At 39.7% G+C, this 22456-nt stretch overlaps 1 protein-coding gene across 2 annotated transcripts in view; it reads right to left on the minus strand.

Annotated features, from left to right (window-relative positions):
- The window catches only part of LOC124159281 (protein-tyrosine sulfotransferase), a 463126-nt gene that overhangs the window by 133250 nt on the left and 307420 nt on the right, over positions 1-22456 (minus strand). The window contains exon 1 of one of the 2 annotated variants that reach the window (XM_046534985.1): positions 8146-8603. The exons of the other annotated variant lie outside the window; for it this stretch is intronic. The gene's annotated coding sequence lies outside the window, so the exon portion shown is untranslated. Of the gene's footprint in view, positions 1-8145; positions 8604-22456 lie in introns of those variants that run through there. 2 annotated transcript variants of the gene reach the window in all.

Below are 22456 nucleotides of genomic sequence, written 5' to 3' on the forward strand. Positions count from 1 at the left end.
ATGTAGGCACAAAGCCCGAATATGGACCTGACACTGAAAGTTGACGGGGAATTAGTAGGATTTCCAAGCATTCTGCAGAAGACGAGTTTCATACGGAATCCATAGCATTTATGACGAAAAATATCACGAAATGAATTAGTATCGTGGATAGATGAAAAATTTTATTTTCACTACTGGAAAATGGCATGTCGCAAGAAAATTAATATCCGTTTTTTCGCTTGAATATAATTTTCTAAATTTTACGTGGTCAAATCCAAATTGAGACTTCCATTTTTATTGCATTATTTCATTTATTTCAGCCAAGTATTTACAAAACCATTTTGCAAAACGCTGTAACTGACGTTTATGAGAGATTAGCCCCGGCTAAATACCTTTGACACTGGCTGCAGGGTTGAATTAACTCGAAGTGCGCGATTGGGATAATGGCCCTAATCCCACAGGCTATACACCGCCACAGAGGCTCAACCACGATGGTTCACAGATGAGGATTCACAGCCCATTGCCTTGACGACGCGATGGCCCACAATGACGCCTTTGCGGTAAGCCGCTTCGAGTTCGACTTGTACAAGACAAAGTGCGTCCGAATAGCACACAACGGAGAGGAGCGGGTAAAGGCGCGCTGTCAACTGATAAGTCGTCATATGGGCGTCAATTCATTCCGAATCATCCAACCACGAAAACGACCATATGGCGGACAGCTAAATACACCCAAAGGCGCGTGTAGGAGAGAGCTATGTTTTCCAACAGGCACCAACCGTGCTTTCATTAAAATCTCCCGAAAAAAAGCAGATACACTGATGAAAGGATTAATCTCCCTTTACTCAATGGCAAAAGTATAAGCGAGGTCCAACATAATAAGATAAATTGCGATAATGAGTGCGCAACTGTGGAAATAGATTTACCAACGGGAGGTTCGAACGATTTCAGGCCATATCAGCTGTCATTGGAAGTCTATAACTAGGTTGTGTGACACGAAGCGTAACAAATTAATTAATTTGCCATAGTATGCCTTTGCACTAAAGACCAGGAAAGTCGATAACTGGTGCGAATTGACCTGGCTGTTGATACTGTTCAGCCTGGAGCCACAAAACAAAATCTAAACTTGTGCGTATATTCAGATGTCACCTTAGATAATAAAATTATGCATTAATAAAATTAAAAACAGAATAATATGATAATTCCTTTTCACTATCTTTTTGCGGGTTTGTTAAATACCAACTAACTGAATCATTTCGGTGATGCAAACTACACTAAAAAACGTAAAAAAATGACAACTATAATTACGGTTGACAAAAAAGGCACGATCATAGGGATTTGATGATGAGAAATTTTATTCGCAAGATATAAATTAATTCCAAAGGAAAAAGTATCATATTTTTCACCGTTTTATATACAAATGTGCAGTTGGCAAACTTAATACTCGTTACGACGGTCGATGAAAATCGTTAAACACATGCCCTTTACTCCCAGCAAGAATACGCGCTAAGGTACCTATGCGCGTGCACTCATCGGTAAATACTATTTGCTGTCGCTATTATCATTTTTGTTTATGCAATTCGACGGATGCATTGGTAAAAAAATATGTCCCCTAGGAAACACTCGTAAAGGTGGTTAGAATAGCCCATGCAGATGTGCTTTGTATCCGAAGTGGTCTCACGGGAACATATGGTAAGAGGTACCGTAAAATTGGCCATTTATACGTCGTTGTGGACGAAAAAAAAGGTGTTCGGTGCATATTTAACGAAGCTGTGTTTGACTTAAAGGGAACTTTGGGTTGGTACGGGTGAGACCACTGTATTTGTGAATTAAATTATTACGTTTTAAAGTCTAACGGATCACGATTTTTTCTATTCCTTCATATTTAACTTGGAGATAATAAATAAATAAGCTGAAATATTCATAGCGCAAGATAGACAAAAACCTTGAAAGCACAAACCTTTACTCGTTTATTGGCTACATCTACTTCCCCACGATGCCAAGAAAACCAGTGAAAACCCCAGAAAAAAATATTACTGTATCACGGGTAAATACTAGCATTTATACTCTTAACCTACAGCTAATCAAACACATAACTCACACATACACCCACGATAACTTTCAAAAATCAACATATCAAATTTAGATTGTAACTTTCAGCGAATTTTAATCAAATTATTATATCCACGGCCGCTCTTTTTACTCCCAGTTTGTACGCTTTTTCCTTAAATTTCGGCGATCAAAATGAAAACATATTTTCTTCAAAGAATAAAGCATGAAAGCTAACAAACAACTTTAACGGTGGAACTAAGCACCTACCATTCACACACGATAGACAGGGGTCGAAGAGTAAATAAAATCGACACCTGAAATGTGCTGACCTTTTTTTGAATACCCTATAGGTATACTTTTTAATCGCGTCAGGAACTGCAGCAACCATCTTCGGATAACAAAATGTTTCCGTTCACTTAGTGTCTTTTAAAAAGGGGAAGCTGATTCTAAATTTGCAACGACCACACATTAATTCAAAATCAACACATTTCATCGTTCAGAAGGCATCACAACGCACACTAACAAGGTATACACGAAACCAGGAAGTGTAGTGAGCAATGAGGGCTGAGGGTAATACCTGCTAACAAACACGTTGAAAGGACAAACCTTTACTTGTTCATTGGCTTCATCTACGTCCCCGCGATGTCCTGCAAAGCCACATTCTGGGTGTTTGGCGAGTGATGAGTATTTAACCCAACATGCACTACGGTACGTGTTACATCGTTTGAGGTACTACCGCAATGACACATGCATGTACGTGGCAAGGTATATTGGACCCTAGTTACACAACAAAGCACCATACGCTCCGAAACCACGGACAAAACTTCGTGTGTATAGGCCTATATGCAATACTCTCTGCGCAGAATATGCCCCGTTTAATGTGCAATAAATAAACTAACGGGGACTAAAACTGCTACGGGGTTCGGTTGTAAGGTTCCTTTATTTCCCATTGTCATTGTCTCGCTTTCTCAAATAATTTTCCACTTCGACCCGAAAATAATGAAATGCCAGAAATAATAGGAAAATTTTAGGGAAAATGGGAAAACCTTCGTTTCAATTCCATGGAAACTGATTAGATGTTACAAGGAAAAGGTTGGATGACTTGGCCTGAGAAGGAAGTTCTCGGTAGCTATAAGTATCATAAAAACTGAGATGAAAATTAGCGAGTCTCAATTTCTATCGAAACAGGCTTTGGCCCTTGCGATTCGCACAGACAAACCATAGATGAAATGCTACAAAGATAGGGATAGAAAATAGTATTTCTTGATCAGCTTGCAGAACGCTCTTTCTCTTGGATTAGTTTTTCACCGTTGATTTTAGAAAATACAAACGCAACTGGTCAAAAATAATAACATTAATTTTTGTTATACCCGAAAAAATCAGTGTGGAATTAATGCCAGAAACTTTTTTCTCTATTAATATGTTCACTAAATTAGTTTCCAAGCTAAGGAGAACATCTGGAGGAAAAACAGGTTGTTTTTCTTCCAATTCTTCTCCTTAGTTTGGTGTGTTTTCTCCTCAGTTTGGTTTTCAGATTTTCTCTTGCGATTTAATAAGTTATTTAGCAGAACTTCAACTTTTCCCAAAAACTAACGGTGAAATGAGTGTCGGTGAATACTTGGTACGCAGGTCATCACAAACAAGTAAACATACACCATTCCATTTTTTTTCTCTCAATTGGCTAACCGAGGGGTCGAAACCAAGGGGACTGCATAGAGACGCCCAATTTCATTCCATAAAAGGCTGATTTCTGTTGCCACTTCGGCCGCATTTTAATGGGATTTCATAAATACCCGTGGCGCAATGATGAGTGCAATGCGATCCACTTTTTTCCTATATCTTGCATTACAATGCTTTAATTTGCAAGGAATAGCATTATAAAGTTATGAATTTGATAGATCACGTCATCATCTACATAAATTTTGGTTTGACACCCCTAATTATACGTTAATTTCCTATCAAACTTGGATCACTTCGTCCGTCAGCGACGCGAGTGGCGACTTTTGCAAACCCATTCGAATGAGCGGTGGGAAGCAACACATTTTGAGGCCGCCTTGAGGATCCTCATTTGTAATATTCGTGGTCGAAACAGTGGAAACACGCAATGCGGCGCAATACGCGGCGGGAGAACGATGATTGGGGGTTGCAATCGTTGGGCCAGCCCGCGAGAGAAACGAAGTGCGCAGGCAACATCAGCACACGACTCGGCCGCGTCGGTGGACGTGGACCCAGAGGGACGATGGTTTGGCAAATGAAGCTAATAGTCGTCTCGTTGTGCTAAGTGGCCTTGACCGCTACAGTGGCCACAAACCAAACGGTCGGGAGAGAGAGATTGGGAGGGAAAAAGGAGGGGCTTGGGTGGATCTCGGTGCTAAACTCCTTTTACCAAGTCGATGCACGCGCGAGAATATTAGCCTTTCCCGGCGATAATCATTTCCAGGAATGTCCAATCGAGGCGAACGTGCATGCCTTCCACAATGTCACTAAGCTATGCATGGGTACAATGACGAAATCGTCCAGCGATGATTCTGACATCGACAACTTCCTGACATCGAGACCACGCGATACAAAACAAATAGAAAAATGACAAATTGTTCACCATTCTGTCAACAAATAAGGTTTCCATAAACACTATCTTACATATTTAAAAAATTGGATTAAGTACCATGCCGATAATTAATGCTTCCATTTTAAAAAAATCATGCATAGTTAAAAAAGGAAAATTTGGTTATTATATGTATACCACGTAGGTAGTTAAATCCATGGGTTACAACCGCGTAGATTCATCTCTGCAGACGACAGTTTCGCCGATATAGTCAATCAATATCAATTGACCTGAAGAAGCCTGCTGAAATGCCGGCGAAACTGTCGTCTTCAGAGACGAATCGACGCGGTAGTAACCCCGAAAACCAGTCTGCTGAATCCTCACCACACCGCGAAAGCCTACACATGGGGTTTAATCACTGAATTTTTTCAATATTAATACTTCTTCGGTCGAATTGAGGCGACTTCTGGGTCATTTTCTCTCAACTGCGCATTTGAGCGTCGAATGATTGAAGTAATTAATTATTCTGAAAGTAGAATTTTTAAAATCGAAATCCTTATTCAAGTACCTACTTTAGGAAAAGTTAAAATCTTCTTCAAAAAGAAAAATCATCGTCGCCATAGTAAATAGAATGTTTGGAGCGTTTTAAATTTTGATACATAATACATAAAAAATGCTGAAGTCTGAGAAGATTTCGAATGACGTCGGTAAATCACAACAAGGAAGACGCAGTTTGAAACTGTATCACAAAAGAGCCATTTTATTTCAAGATATACCTCGAAAAGTGCAACGGGAACACTAAGTGTATCCTATTCCTTGGGTGCAACACGCCAAGTAAATAGTGAACCAATGGACATGCCAGCATTCTTCGCAATTGCGAAATTATTTTCAAAAACCCCTCATTAACATCTGATATTTCCAACTAATGATTGCATTTTAACTTCCCCATGAAAATTTTAAAAATCTCAATTTCCCTGTCTTTTTCTCACAAGTAACCCATCTGGTCACAGATGCGTATCGGCGTGTCTTGACAAATATCCATCCGCCTCCTAATTTTTTTTCCAGTAAAATAAACTTGATCAATTCATCAACTTGTCCAACCTCCACATCTTACTTGTCCGACACGGTGTTCGCAATCCCATCTCCTTACTCATCACTTTCTCCGCTATGTCTTTAGATTCTCCTCTACGCCGGCTATTAGTTACATATCCTTTAGAATCGGGGCTTTTAAGTACTGATGTACTACTCGGACGGCAAAGGATACAGTCGCATTCTAGCGCCAAGGTACTTGAAGGCCAATGTGGTGCCTTGTTTTGTTTTCTTCGTTTTTCTCTCGCACATTACATCGAGACTTAAGAATGTAGATGTTTAACTCACGCATTACAATTAGATATTAGTTTGACGTCAGGAGTGAACTATTCGATAAAAACAAAACATAAGGACAGCGGCTCACAGCACTGATAAATATAGTTGCTATCTAAGTATCTTACCTATTTATGATAAAATATTTTGCGCTGCTGGATTGAGAGGATGACACGCATGTGATTGATACGTGTCTGTAATTGTAAAATGCATATAATATTCAATATCTCCGCTATTGTTTGGTTAATCTCGGATCCGAATGTGTACAGAGGCGATTGTTAACCCTAGTCACATTAATGATTTAAAGAAGTAGAATCTAACGATGTAACTATTACATCACGGAGACCGAAGTTAGGGAAACTTGGCCCCCCCGGAGGGGCCCCATTCACTGCGCTCCCTAGAGCTTGTTTGTGAACCTGACACTACCATTACGGGACAACTTTTTAAGCGCAGCACAGTAAACGGAGTGTCACCTCAGCATAATAATCGTCGCCGTAGCGCTAAAGAGCCAGCTGTCGGGCGCTTCCCGAATTCGGGAGGGGAGGTCAATCCCCGACCCACATGAACCCGGACGTCAAAGAGCGAGCCATGCGGAGACGCGAGTGATATCGGCAGAAAGGAGCGGAGATGAGAAGCCGGCGACGTGCAGGTCAATCGACGGGCCGACTGCCACTGATCCTTCGCGGCCCACGCGTGCGGGAACAAAGGGTGACGGCGATCCGAGGAATGTCTCGAAACATGTGGAACATGCTAGAGCGAAAACAGCACCACAAAAACTTCCTTTCTTCTGAACACCATGAAAGAGAGAAGACATGATCACCGACAGACCCAACTTGCTACGGTAAATTAAACGGCCATCACGAAATAAGAGAAATACCTTCAGCAACGAAGAAAATAAACGACAACAGCAATAAAAAAATATCTTCGGCAACGAAAAAATAATTTTATGCCCGGGAAAGACAAAAGGCCATCACATATGTCACTGCGATTAGAAAAAGACGCTTTCTGTTTCTCCACGTAGCTATATATGTTACTCAGTCTTACCTATTAACAATTAATTATTTTTCACAGCAGTACTGACAACTTGATGCGCATGAAATCGTTACGAGTTCGAAGCTGTAAAAAATATACCGTTTCTGTGTTGAGCCGTTTTCTAAGTCAAGATGAATAGTAAATGCTTAGCGACATCTAAGCCCGAACACATACACATGAGCAGTGGCGCCGACTCCATGGGGCCTGAGCCCCCTCAAAAATTCGTTATAGGTGTGAGGAATAAATGTGTCAGGCGGAGTGTCCAGATATCGATATTCGAGTTATCAGAGTTCTAATGTTGATCATATGACTCTTCTAAAATGCTTAAAAAACTTAAAACTCACTACTTATAAAATTTCCCGGGGCAAGATCCCGGTTTGGGCCCCCCCAATGTTTTTTGTAAGTCGGCGTCCCTGCACATGAGTTAAATTAGCATGTGAAACATTTACCTAAGACATTATAGCAGTTGATGTTGGAGTAAACTTACCCAACAGAGCGCTCTTTTAAGCCCATAGGGAGCTTAATTCAGGATTACTGGCAGGCATACATACAAAACCCAAAAGTCACCTCAGTGACTAGAGATGGGTAAATAACTCTTAAGCAAATTACTAATTCAAACTAAAAATAAAACTAACAGACAAACTATTTTAGCATTAAAATGTAAAGCCCATCTAGATCCCAAATTGAACGCAAAAACCCTCTGTAAACGGATGTTAGTAAATAATGAGAGTGGCGACCATAAGAGCAAACAACTGAGGTATGAGCTTGCGGATGCCCAACAGTCAACACAAACAATTTCGCGAAACTCACACGGTGGGAATTTGGTTTCCATTCCCAAATGATGTAGCTACATTTCGCACACCACATAGCTTGGCAAGCCATACATTAACCGAGCCTGCCTCCTGACTTGACGGCATGAGAACGCATCTCAAATTCCATCTTAATGACACTGGTCTCGCAATAAAACCATATGGAGAGCGCCGCGCGGAAGCAGCATCGTTACACGAAAAAAATCAGCGAAAAACAACCAGATATTTTTTTCCGATTTTTTCCTCCATCCTTTTACGGGCAGGAAAACGTTAAAGGCAGCCAAGCGACATCAGAAAACAATTTCGGAGAAGAAGGCTAAGGGAATTCCTCAAAACTTCCAGGAAACGGATTCGTCCACGTTCACGTACCTGCTACGCGCCGTGAGGTAACCGTGCAGACAGCGACGGCGGCTGAAGACCTTCCGAAGACTCGACGCCCCTCTTCGGCCGGCGGAGACCGGAGGCGAACAACGGTGTCACGGTCCTACACAGAGGCTACGGGAACCAACTTGCTTTCCAGGTGGGCCGGCTCTTTTCCTTCTTTTACGACGAGCCCACCAGCGGTATATAAGGTCGAATCGAGTCGGGGGTTTAAACACTCACTCACAAAGATTATAAGAGCCTCGTAAAAGGTAAACAGGAGGTGGAAAAGAAGATTTCGGCCCGGTCAAAACTACCCCAGCGACGACGAAGAACTTCTATACTATTTTTCTTCCCTCTTCCCCACCTTCCGCAGCAATACGCACAAGCTCGGAAAAAAACCGCACAGACTTCCTTTCGGGGAGACAAGCTTGACTATCCAGTCCAAGCCCTTCGCCAGCCGCTATGAGACTGGCGGTCTCGTCTCCTCACTACGCTCCCCTCCATTCCTCTCTCGCCCTCCCCTCACTCCCTCATTCCACCTACTCGCTCTCTCCCCCGCCCTCCACCGAACCAGGGCTGCCAACACAAAAGGCCTCAAGTCCACGGAGTCGATATGCGCGGACGGCAGTGGAGTAGCAGTAGGGGGAAAGATTACGTAAAATGAAAGGCGAAAATAAAAGTTATCGCGACTCTCGTTCTTGTTCTGTTTTTCTTATAAGCCCCGTCGTGGTGGGGAGGTTGGGTTGAAGGGCCGAAGAAATAGCAATCTTCTCCCCCGGTCCGAGAGAGAAGAGATATCTTTCCTTCCTCCCTTTATCCCCTCGACTGCCCGCCCTTCTCTGGATAACTTCTTCCCAGCGATCTGACAGCTGTGCGGAGCGCGGGGAGCTCTTCCTTCTTGTCCCTGTGCTTCCCATTCGGGGTGTGATGAGTGCGACAATGCCGCCGCACCATATACGCCGCCTCAGTAGGACGAGGCATTACTTTAGATGCGTCGGCCAAAGAAGAGAATCGTAGCAGTGCTGCTTAGTTAACGGTAAAAGACCCAGAACGGGTCAATTTTGACAGAACTCGGACACGATCCTTAGACATAATATCAACTCCATCCGAAACAGGAATACGATACACAGCCAACAAGAACTCACAGTCAGTAGTTATTACATCGCATTCAAGGCTTAATCTCTGGCGCTACTATCTACCTCATTACCTCAGTTGCACCTCACGGCCGATCAAATAAGAGAATCATAACAATTGCTTCAGTTTTTACCGACGTATAATGTGAAGGAAAATTTATAGGCTTTCCCACCGGGATGGTTTAGTGTAATTGCTCCAAACGTTTCAACGGTTGAGTTTGCCATCGTCTTCAGGGCTAGAATCTTTACGCCCCTTGCACATTACACACTAGAAACAACATTTTCGCCCGTGCGGGAAAAACAGCACGGTTTTAAATCGTGCACGGCTGAAACCGTCTGGTGTGAAATTGTGCATTTGCTTACGTGGATCACAAAGCAGAAAGACGATACGGTAGTCGTGTGGCCCCAGTGGCACTGGACGCCTGCAATACGGCTAAAAATCGCGCCCGTGTTTTAACCGTACAATGTGAAAGATATTGTAAACTTCTTCAGGGGACTAAAAGAAAAAGGCCCGTGCTGTTTTTTCTCTCAAGGGCGAAACCGTGTGATGTGTAAGGAGCGTTACGGTAGTTTGTTTACTTATTTATATCCTTGGTTGCCCTGATTGTTGTTTACGGCATGGTATTTGGAGGAGGCGACCGACAGCTAAGGTCATTTGCGCCATGAGGGAGTCACTGAAAATTCTCTGCCACCGTCGGGATTTGAACGCAAGCCCACGGGGTGGGAAGCCGAGACTCTAGCCACCACACCAACCCGATCCCCCTGTTGTTTCCGTATATAAATTCTACCCCAGAAGGCAATGGCATTATCAGCCGTTGAAACGTTGGGAGAAATTACCCAAAACCACACCCGGTGGTAAAGACGAGAAATTTTCGTTCAGAACTATTGCTTCTTTAACGGTAGCTGGTCCAGAACAGGTCAATTCTGATAGAAAACTCCTGACATGAAATCTACTCCATCCGAACCAGAAATTCGATACTCACCCCAATGAAAAAATTGTATAAAACTGTTTCAAATTTTTATACATTCTTATACATTACCATGGCAATGTATAAAAATTTGAAACAGTTTTATACAATTTTTTCATAGGGGCGCCCTCAAGAATTCAGTCTGTAATAGGATAATCGGCCACCTTTTCCAAATACCTTACCGTAAACAAAAGTCACGGCAACCAAGGATGCAAATAAATAACAAAATACCGAAAAGATTCTACCCTTGAAGACGATGGCAGACTCAGACGTCGAAACGTTGGGAGTAATTACACAAACCCAACTCTACTCCATCTACAACCGGTGGGAAACCCAATAAATTTTCCTCCAAACTATACGTCGGGAAAAACTAAATCAATCGTTATGATTCTCTTATTTGATCGGCTATGAGGTGCGACTGAGGTCTTGAGGTAGGCTGCGCCTTGAATTCGACATATAATAACATGGAAGGCAAGGCTTAATCTCTAGCGCTATCCACCACACTACCTTAGTCGTACCTCATACTTGGCCGATCAAATAAGAGAATCACAACTATAGCTACTTTACCGGTAACTAATCCAGATGAGGTTGATTTAGACAGACAACTCAAAACTCTTATTTAAGATCACGCGTTTTACCAGCGCATTGATACGCAAACTATACGGTGAAGATTATACGGCTCTCCGCCGGGTTAACCGGTAGTTCTAGCTGACGATTCGACAGTCGAATGAGGGATTTAATAAAAGCTGGAGGACTATGGATGCCGATAATATCTGTATCTAACATGGATAGAAATTCATGATTAAAGAACACAAATGGTAATTTCCACACTTTTAATTCAAAACTCAACAACCAACAATGGTTTCATCACATAGTGCCATTTTCTGATCATTTGTGTTCTTTTATCATGGATATATCGGACTTACACAAAATCGAGCCGGAAACGATTTTATACGTATGAATAGAAATGGACAAATCGAACTGGTGGAGAACCCAATAAGCTCAAATGAATTTGATTAATTTAATTCGAACCCTGATGAGGATTGACGAATCGATAACTGAAAGCGTCAGAAAAAAATGAACCAATCGACCCGGAGGAAAATCCGTTGAACCTTCACTCAAATCATTCCTATCTTCTGCATCCTGAACACACCTCATCAAAAGTAATATAATCCGATAATTCTATGCGCCAAAGGGACGCTTGAATTTCAACAAGGCCAAATGAGATGGATTCTGCACGATGAAATAGGAAATTTACCTCACTAAATTAATGCTACGCCAAAGTACATTGCATTAGATGGCATGCAATCACATTTCACCATACTAAATCGCTCAAACGTCCTTTCCGCTTCAATAGAAGTGAAATATCATTTCTTCGAATGAAGATACAAATCATATTTCACTCGAACCAGGCATACGCTATAAATCAAACGGAACATCACTCAATACAATAGGATTAAATTGAATTTGTAGCTATATCGGATCAATTTAAAAGAAAAGCGAGCGGTAATAAAAAAAACTAAGAATAGAAAGCATAATTAAACACATACAAGTATGAAACCGGAGGGTGAGAATTTCAACTAAATACTTTCCGAAATCATGTTAAATATCAGAGGCAAATTAAAAGGCGAAAACCTTAACTATCCTCTTTGTACCGGCAATCATTTCGTAAATGTTGATAGAAAACTTCTCGGAAACGGATTAAATAAAACTAAGATATCAATTAGATTACGTTAAAAAACTAAAAAATCTTATACTTAACTTGGCAATTAATTTGTTCGAAATTCCAATATTTGAACTTTGTACTTTCATTTCCGCGAATTCATATTCTTGGTAGCGAATTGCGGAGATTTTCTTGTCCTTACCCTCAAAATCAACAAATTCCCGAAATGATGCCAATTTCTGCCTTTCACCAATTTGCAGAATCTGATGAACAGTATTTCTCCGACAAGCGTTTTAGAATGATCGATTACACAAGCCAGAACGAGAGCGCCCTTAAGTAGACTCAGCACGTTTTACCTTAGAGCAGGAGGGCTAAAGATAAAAGATTGATTTTCATGATTGCATGCCATGAGATGAAACTCGAAAGATTTCAAAATTGTGATCTAGGACGAGATAGCACTAAGTGAGGCTTATAACCTGTCGTGCTTCAATTTATCCACCCAAAATAGAGTTATATGTGGTGGTTGACTATAATTATTCCCAGCCATTAATCGTGATAGAGAAGTCGATGGTTTTAATTACTTACTATTATATTTAGAACATCGAAGCACGCTATTGATGAAGATTGAACAAGGAGGAATTCTTCCGCCATAGAACCTTAATCAGCCTTCGAAAATCCGATTAGATCACACAGGTGATAACGCTATCCAACGTACTGTGGGCTGCAAGCAGTGGCACCCCAAATCACTGGACGCTATCCACTATTCCGACATATGGATCCTTTAATTACAGGGTGGCCACCCGCCACGGATATTCGGGAAAACCGGGGGAAAAATTGGGAATTTGTCTCTATCGTCTCAGACTCAACTTTGTGGAAGTGTATTTTAATAATAAACTGAAAATACTTTGTTTTATTCTACCAATTTTTATACAGGCATGACTAGTTTAGACGCATCGTCATCATCAAATAAAATATAAAAAAAGTTTTTTTTCATTTTTTTTATTAATTGGGAATTTCTTCACGTGATCTATGATTATCCTCCAGTTGCCATGAGAAGTTATCCAAGCAAAAAAAGAATATACACGAATACTTACTATATTATTTGTTCAAATAAATTTACTAATTTAATTTAGTAATACACTATTCCACTGATTAAGTTAGGTTTACATGGAGCATTTTGCGAATTATCTCGGCTTGTCCCCCTCCCAAATTGGACTTTCTTTTTCTGTTCACAAAAAATCCAATCCCTTTTATCTTATCTAATAAATTAATAAACTATAAATGCATTTATTCCCATTCTTCCCTGCCGCCTACCAAATATTCGTTCCTCTACCAAGAATTTTAACATCACCTCCCTTCTCAGCAAGCACTCCACCCAAACCATCTGTTTCCTACGTATCTCATCTATAATCTTTCACTCCTCCCCACCATTTCCAGCATTTCATTCCTCTTCCTATCGGTAAACTTCACTTTCTTCATTATCCTTCACACCATCATTTGGAACGCTTTCTCCTCTCGTCCCCCTTCCTCAACCTCCACGTTTCAGCACCGTAATACACTACCACAAATATTATAATGGAGGATTCTTCATTCGGCCTCAAGATCCGTTGTCTACCAACGCGCGTTTAAATGTGTATATTGTTCATGGGGGTATAGCTAACTCGCTACACGCGTCGCTTACGGGAGAGTGATCCGAATTAGGGATTATCATCATCATTAGTCAACAATCCTAAGATTGGTTTGACGCAGCTCTCCATTCATCTCTCCTATCCGATAACCTTTTCGTAGCTACATATTTCTTCTCTTCTACATGCTTTATAGCGTGTCCTTTGTTACTCATTCGGGGCGATCCCTTGCCCTTTTTCCCATCCACTTGTCCATCAATGATTGTCTTCATTAGGCCATTGAGCCTCAAAATGTGGCCAACTAAGTTGTCCTGTCTTCTGCTTTAGGTTTTTGGGAGGCTTCTCTTTTCTCCCACTCTTCTTCGCACTTCCTCGTTACTTACACGTTCAATCCATTTTATCTTCATCATTCTTCGGTAGCACCACATTTCGAATGCTTCCACTCCTGACTTGTCTGCTGCTGTCAACGTCCAAGCCTCGCTTCCTTAGAGAAACATACTCCATATGTAGCATCTGATGAATTGTTTCCTTACTTCTCTGCTAGTATTTTCAGCTGTAACAAGATTATTATTTTTGTAGAAAGCCCTCTTCCCCTGCGCTATTTTACTGACTATTTCTGTCTTGCTTCGTCCATTGTTGGTAATTGGAATTAGGGATGGTAACCGAAATATATATTAGTTATGATGCGATCCATCAAATTCACAACTTCTCAATGCTATTCCTCATGGTATTAAATATTTAAACTGAATATCGAGAATAAATGGATCTTTATCACCTCACCAAGTTGCGGACATTTTCGAAGACCAATTAAATTGCGCCTTATATGGCAACATAAATGAAGCTTCGACGGGAAGGTCTGCTGCCTCATGTATGCATATCTTTTTAGCATTACTCCCCAAATCAGACTCTTCCCTGGCCTTTTCTTGAAATTTTTACACAAAGACAATCTGTTTCCTATTCATGAACGTCATATTTGCCAACGCAATTCTATTTCTGATGCGTAATATTTCGAAGCCTGCCGCGGAGGCGAAACATACACGAATTGCCATGAGAAAAAATTACCCTGGACCTGGTATTGAACCACGGACCAATTACTTTCCGAGATTTTGTGTTTTCCCGGCGAATAGACTTAGTGAAGAGTTCTCGGGGTCGCCACCGGGTCAGAACTGCATTTCTGACCCGGTGGCGATCCCGAGAACTCTTCACCAATGACTTTCCGGGCCACTGCGCAGACCACTGAGCTATCCAGATACAATTGCCATGGGAGTTCAGGATCCTGGATAGCGTAGTGGTCTGCGCTGAAAGATCGGTGGCTAGATTCCCGCTCCAGGGAAACTTTATCTCACGGCATTCACGTCTATTTCCGATGTTAGATCGATTTTCACAAAACTAGCATAGGAAACACAAAAATATTCTACGAGAAAAAAGGAAAAAAAAGATGGAAATGTAGTCAGGGAAACCGAGAAAAACTCGAGATTTCATTTCTGTAACATACCTTTGCCACAGAGCTTAAGTGCCACACTCAACATTCATCGAGGCTCCTCTACAGGGTGGACTACGGAGAGAGGGGCCTTGCTCGCGAGCCAGGGTAGCCCCTGTCTCCCAGGGGGACACGAATACTGGGACCCCCCTTCGGGATGAGTACACGGGCACAGCCGCCGCAGAAATGAAGAACGGCGGGAGCAACACGTGGTGTGCGGTCTCTCCCGGGACGCCGGCGCTAGGATGTTCGGTTTCAGAACGGGGAAAGCGACGGAAAAATTTATTTACCAACTTCCTACGCACGAAAAAAAATAACAAAAGGAGAGCGTGTGTGTCTTCCATTTTTGGGGGATCAAGGGTCCTAAATCATTTCACGGGCGAGAAAAAACGTAAGGGGTGGTACCCTCGGTACGTTCAAGTCTCAGTTGCATGAGTAGAAGGGGTTGGTAGGAGTGAAATAAAGGGGTATCGCACGAAAGTTTTAGATACAAAGAATTTTATTCTACTCGTTTACGTAATTAATAATTAATTCCACTTTCACACACCATTTTTGGTGGATCAAGGGTCTTAAATCATTTCACGGACGAGAAATAACGTAACGGGTGGTACCCTCGCTCCGTTCAAGTCTCAGTTGTATGAATGGAAGGGCTTGCTCGCAAGGAAATGAAAGGGATATCGCACGAAAGTATGACCCCCCGCGGATTTTATTCTAGTTATTTAAGTAAGAAATATTTAATTTCACTTTCACAAAACACAAAAAGTGAACACAAAAAGATGTCAAAAAAGGTAATTTAAGTACTCCGAAGGAAAAAAATCCAGGATTGGGGTCGCCAGTTAACAAAAATCAGCATTACTGGCTTTATAAAAACACATAACAGTACTCTACAAATACATCATGAAATAGAAAAGGAGATGTTAATCTAAGCGTCCATACAAGATAGATATCCTTTCGCTTTCGGAAGAACAAAGTTGTGAATACCAGCTCTCTTTGCCGCCATGTTTTCGAAAAAAAAACTATTCTAAACATAAGACTGTGTCACACATTTTGTGAATGAAGACATTAGAAATAATATTCATATTCTAATTTTTCGTCACTAAACAAATTACCTGTTACCTCAAAGCACTAAAAGAATGTGAACTAAAACTAATTTCAAACATTGCATTTCGAAAGCTGATGAATATAATAATGGAAATGAGAAAATGAGAGGAAATTTGCAAAAAATGTAATAATAGCAAGATTTTTGAAAAACAGAAACTTGGATTTCAATACGTAGTCCAAATGATGGGCATCCATAAGGTCTTCAATCAGAGCACGTTTGGAGAGAACATTGAATGCTCAAAAATTTGTACTACACCTGGTAGTAGATAGCAGGCTAACTTTACAAGTAATAATTCAAATAATTGTACATTCTACATTGAAATAGTGGTTGAATTAATTCTTTTGTTATTTTAAACTCGCCGTTCATTACTTTTTCTCTGTTTTGTTTCAAATCTACATTCGCGGAGGCAATGACGTGCTTTAATAAAATGCGGACCACCAAGTCCGAGCGCATGACATTCATTCGGTTACTTCACCTTCCACTGTACTCTCCATTAAATATTAGCGAGCACCTGTCACCCTCTTAGCTCACGGAGGGCACCACCATTCTCGACCCACCATGTATTCTCACAAACATCACGCAGAAACGGAGAGACCAACTTAAATAAACATCACACGACATCACACGAGCGTTGGATAAGAGATAGGCGATGTTTGCTGGAATTACTAGCATTTTTCCGAGCGCAAAATCGGAGAGCGCTTCACGTCTAATCATAGTTTTACGCTATCACTTCATGTCATAATGATTAGCACAACAATCGAAACCAAAAAGGTAAGTCTAGACAAAATTCAAATTCGAAATTCATGAAAGAGTAAGTACGTTTAAATCAAGTGACATTTTTTATTTTTTATGAAATGGACTTCACGGTTGATGGACTTCAAAAACGGCTGATTATTCTCCCTTAAAAACAAATTGTAAACAAAAATGTTTAAAATGAAGAAGGAAGTAATTCAAAAAAACATCTGTTCTAAAATTTGAGTTAATATTGAAGAACTTTAGAAGACGTTATAATTTTGCTAACATCTACTGGGGTTTACTAAGGTATATCACGTTGCTTTCAGTCGCGCTGTGACTGCGACCCATTACATGAACCTCAATCCATTGCAATTCCTAACCTAAGGCCATCCTAAGCTGTTTTTAGGTCGTCCTACGATGCAAAGACAGTCAATTAAAGGAGCGAACAATCTTTGAATAGCATTGTCCAAGTGGTTATATTTTCATCGGAATAATCATAATGACCGACATTATTTACAGCCGAGACCACATGCCACGACTACATTGAGAACTATTTCGCGCGGCAATTAATGAAAATTTTGAAATTCTGCAAATAAAATTGATAAATACACCAAATGATATTTATTAGCATAGCCCAAGTGGTTTTATTTTCACGAGAATAATTAAAATGGCGGATACCATTATTTAAAGCTGAGACCACATCCGACGTCTAGGTTAAGAACTATTGCAAGCGGTTAAAGAAAAATCTGAAATACTGGAAGTAAAATATTTAGAGAATCCTCTACTGAAGCAACGTCATCGTTGATTAATTAATAATAATGGCCAAAATGGATTAAAAGAACAATTCTTTTAATTAATTGCGTCTAATATAACGCAATGAAACAAGAAAAGAAAGGGATGTGGAATGCACAGACTACATACAAAAACGGTTTAATAATAATCTTTGTCTTTCATACGACGGAAAATAGATATTGAAAATTATATAATATACAACGAATCGTACAAAATTTCGAAAAAACAGGTACATAGTATTTCCCAAAAGCGCATATCTTGATTTGAAAGGTCCTAAGGTGTTTGCTACGCTAAATGGATTCTAAATTAAAGAAAAACAAATCAAGCTGATTCGGAAAAGATACACAAAAAACTAGACAATAGTATAGGAAATAAAACACGCAAAATCTAAGGACCATTCATTTACAAAGACAACTCGAAAAAAATTTGATAAAAATTTAACAATACAATTTTTCCAGATTTGGCGCAAAATTGGTGAACAAACTAAAATATTTTTGACTAGTAATTGCGATCATATACATTCGAAAAATGAAGAATAATATCACAGTACGATGAACAGAATCTAGATTTTTTAATTAATTATCAACATATTTCTCTTAAATAACAGGATGCCTACTCTGATACTTATTTTACAAAATTATAATTATAAGAATAACTCATTTTAGAGATTTGTTGCAGAGTCTGGCAAAATATTTACAAAACTAATATACGTTTTAATGCATGTAAAAGTAATAATGCTTCATCTTTTATCGGATAATATTTCATTTAAAGTAATGATGTGAGAATTATTTTCATGCAAATAATATCATAATTCATTTATGATAAAACATCTATTCACGGTGACAAGGAGAAATCGTTAATTGAAAATATTTTATTGGAATATGATATTTTTTAATCGGAGCTGTCGTTTAAAGCGATAAGCACAAACTATCTACGCAAAGAAAACAAGAAAAATTTTGTACGGGTGCTTGCGTCCCAAAAGTAACAGCAGAGGAGCGTTTGAGAACCTAATTCTTATTTTCAAGTTGATATGGCAAAAGTTTCATTTGATTCGCAGTTTCCTACAGGAAGGAAGCTGGATGCAAAATATTTTACAAAAGCTTTCTTCATATTCGTCTCGAATTCACATTGACTTACGTCATCATAGGCAGAAGATGACAGGGGCACAGCAAGGAATTGAGGCTAAGAGGGTTTTAAGCGCAACTAATAATGGGGGGTATGGAATATCCGCCATGGTAAGCGGGAGGTGCGGGGCCCCTAACCCAGAAAATTGTTAAGATAAATGGTTCAAAATTTACGACTGCGTGAATAGTTTGATTTTCTGTTTGTTAGTCATCCCTCCCCCTAATATTATTTACAAAATTTGTCACGGTAAATGTTTTTGTAAATAGAATTCTCTGATTTCTGAGGGATTCTGGATTTTTATCCCTCATCCCCGCTTCGCTGCGCCAATATAAGATGATACTGATGTAAATCGTCGATTTGAATTTTATAGCGTACCTAAAAACAGTAAAAATTCAGACTTCGCTTTGTGGAAATCCAAGATGACACAGAATAAAATTTAAGTTTGTAAGATTCTACTCGAATATTTATTAAATATCCGATATTTCTGAACGTCAATTTCAAGGTTTGACATTGAAAATGGTGTACTGTCATTTTTGCCATATTACATTCTTAGTAAAACTAAAATTCAAAATGGTATCCTTCCACACCGTACTTTAAAATCACCCACTCGGTGATTCAATCCTGATGTTCAGTCAAACGTAGCTGAAATTCACAAAATTAGGGGAATCAATTCCCTTCCACAGGCGACCTCGAACACTTTTGGGGCTATTCGAAGTGTTTAACACAGGATCGTGATCTGAAGCTTGTACAGGAAAAATTATCAGCATTGATAGGATATCTAGGAGAGGGGTGCACCTCCCTTATAATTATGAAGAGGTTAATGAAAAATAACAGTGTAATCGTTGCGATAAATTTTTCTATCAATAGAATACGTCAAAATTATCACTACTTATGGCCTAATACAATGATTTTAATGTAAAAACCACGCATTATAATTATATTAAATTGCAGGAAATGAATGGTATCTGAGGTCTACGCCCCGATAGCTATATCTTATCGAGCCTCTCTCACCATTTCCTCGTCGAGCACATTGAAAGATAGGACGGCTACAGTAGAAGGGTAATCTTTTCTCGCACTCATTATCAGTCGTGTGACTATCGCAGGAAATTTTCTCCTTCCTTCTCTAGAGGAAAGGCCGCATATTTTACAATCGTTTTCGTTAACTTCACCGAATTAGCTCCATCAAGGTCTATTTAAGATCGAATACTACAAACAGTGAGTCCTTAGTACGCTCTCTCCTCGGTTTACAAATGCTTGTATCTCACAAATAGGGAATCCCACATCCTAGAATGGAATTAGCCGTTGCTCAAGTAATAGTTTCCGCTTGAATCCGATCTCCGATTGATAATTCTTGGCACAGTCTATCCTACAAGATAAAACCAAGTAACTAATCTAGCTGGTTTCTCCTTCTGACAAAAGGGAGCTAGAAGTTTACGCAGAAATTCTACATCCGAACTCCTTCTTCGAGCGTCCGAAGAATTTCCTTTGCGTATTTTTTTTTAATCCTTGTCTAGCTTCGAGAGGATATAGGCTTCACTTAATACTTTGCTTTGTCTTTACTTACAAACGTGGCGCGTTGTTAATCTATCTATCTATCGCGATCCATGGTCTGAATCCATTTTCCTCTGAAAAGATAACACTTTCTATCTACAGGCAATCGCTAGATATCTACGAGGATTTATTAGTAAATATCAATAAATTAATAACACTTACGTAGTTTTGACTTTCACGATTACCAGAGCTCGTCATAGACTAACCCATTAAATGCAGAAAACAGTTTTGGTAAACCCGGATTACTTAAGTTGATATATTTAGAGGGGTGGATACCATAAATGGATGCAATTTTATATTTAATTCAAGTAGATCCTTATCTTTTTTAAGACAATTAATGGTCCCTGAGGTAAAAATTGTATTAATTAACCTGTGTGAAAATATTGATGAAAGGTATCTCTTTAAAAAATCATAAATTCCCTCCTTATTAGGCTTCTACTCGAGATACGAGTAATTCCATGGATTATTTTCATTCATTTATAGTGTAAATATTACTTTTAAGCCGGCCCACACAGCTAGATGTAAGGCCTTCCTCAAACCTATTAAGAACGATTCCGCGTACTGTTAATATCTTCTTCGCCAAGTAGTTGATTTTGGGAATTGTGAGCCCTCTCTTATATTTTGATAGCTTTTTATGGCCTAGAAGCCCCTTTAAGTGTGCACCCACTTACTTCCTCCATTCACATTTTCTATCTCGACGAGTTCCCCTTTCACTATTTTCATACGGTGATTAATCTTTAGTATCTAGCCAAAGTAAATTATATTTTCAAGCCTTATTGTCCTTCTATCTACTTCTGTGCTTTCCTTGTCCCTCTTTATTTCATTTTACTTTACTTTAACTTTATTTCATTAACTGTTATCTTCGTTTCTCATAATTAATTCTCCGTCACCCTTACCCAGAAACCCCTTCCTCGTTTTTACATAAAAATATTGTTGCTTTCTTCTAGGCAATTCTAGCACCACTTCAGTATGCCTTAGAAGTTCATGTCTAGCAACGAGTCGTATTTCATCGCAAACATCGTATTTCATAAGCATCCGGCTCCGAGAAGCTGAGTTAAGGCTATACACTAATTACACCATAATTTCGTCATCTATTTTACAACGATCGCCCATTTGAACGGCAAGCACTTGCTGTACTTACTTTCTTTAAGAGAGAGGGGGAGAGAGTTGCCTCAGTCTCATACCTGTTCCAACAATGTTTTATACACTTTGAGCTTTCTGACTAACGTAACGATACCTGGAGAAATAATTACTGTCGGAATACAACATTGAAATGAACAAGCCTGTCCGCCACAAAAAAAGATTAGCCACGGAAGAAGGGAAAAAGACACAGGAAAAGAAAATTTCCGCTTTTCATAATTGGGATAGATAAATTCACGTACTTTCATTCTATAATCTCAATATTTGAAATTTTGACTGTAAGGCTTAGGGTTCAAAAATAACACTACACATAATAACTAGTAATTCGGTAAACCCCAAGAAACTGCTATAGTTTTGAGCGCAGCTCTTAGAGCGAGAATAAAAAGGTTTACTAGGATTTATTTTAGTTGATAGATAACTATGGATTTAATGCAATAATAATTCATTAGCATACCATTATAGGTGAATATTACAACTTTATACAAAACGAATGACATACGAAGACAAAAGAAAATGATAAACAATGACTATAAAAAAACGAGAATGTACCTACAAATGAGAAGTAGTGATTACTCACACAGAGGGGATATCAATCGCAAAAGAGGCATCACGGAGTTGCTCCACGTAAAATAGCAAAGCAATTCGGGCCACCAAGGTTTACGTGAAACAAGAGGAGGCAACTTATCTTCCTCTCCCCATTCTCCGATGCGACGAAATTTAAAGTTGTGGAAATAAATTACACAACCGTCCAGCAATTACAATCACCGCCAAAGTTTATACTTAGCATAATTTGTATTTTAGGGGGAACGATCGTAGCGGTGTGGGAGGCTCCACTCATTCCCACAAACGACTCTTACCCTTTAAGTGATTAACACGCCACGTGTTCATTTGGAAAAAATCTAAATTCCCCCGCCCAAAAAGAAGGGACGAAAACAGAAAGGCAAGCTTGAGGAAATAGTAACAGCTTAAAGAAGTTTTTGCTAAATTTATTCCCAGACAAAAG

Source organism: Ischnura elegans, chromosome 5, assembly GCF_921293095.1.
Source record: "Ischnura elegans chromosome 5, ioIscEleg1.1, whole genome shotgun sequence".
Taxonomy (NCBI): Eukaryota; Metazoa; Arthropoda; class Insecta; order Odonata; family Coenagrionidae; genus Ischnura; species Ischnura elegans.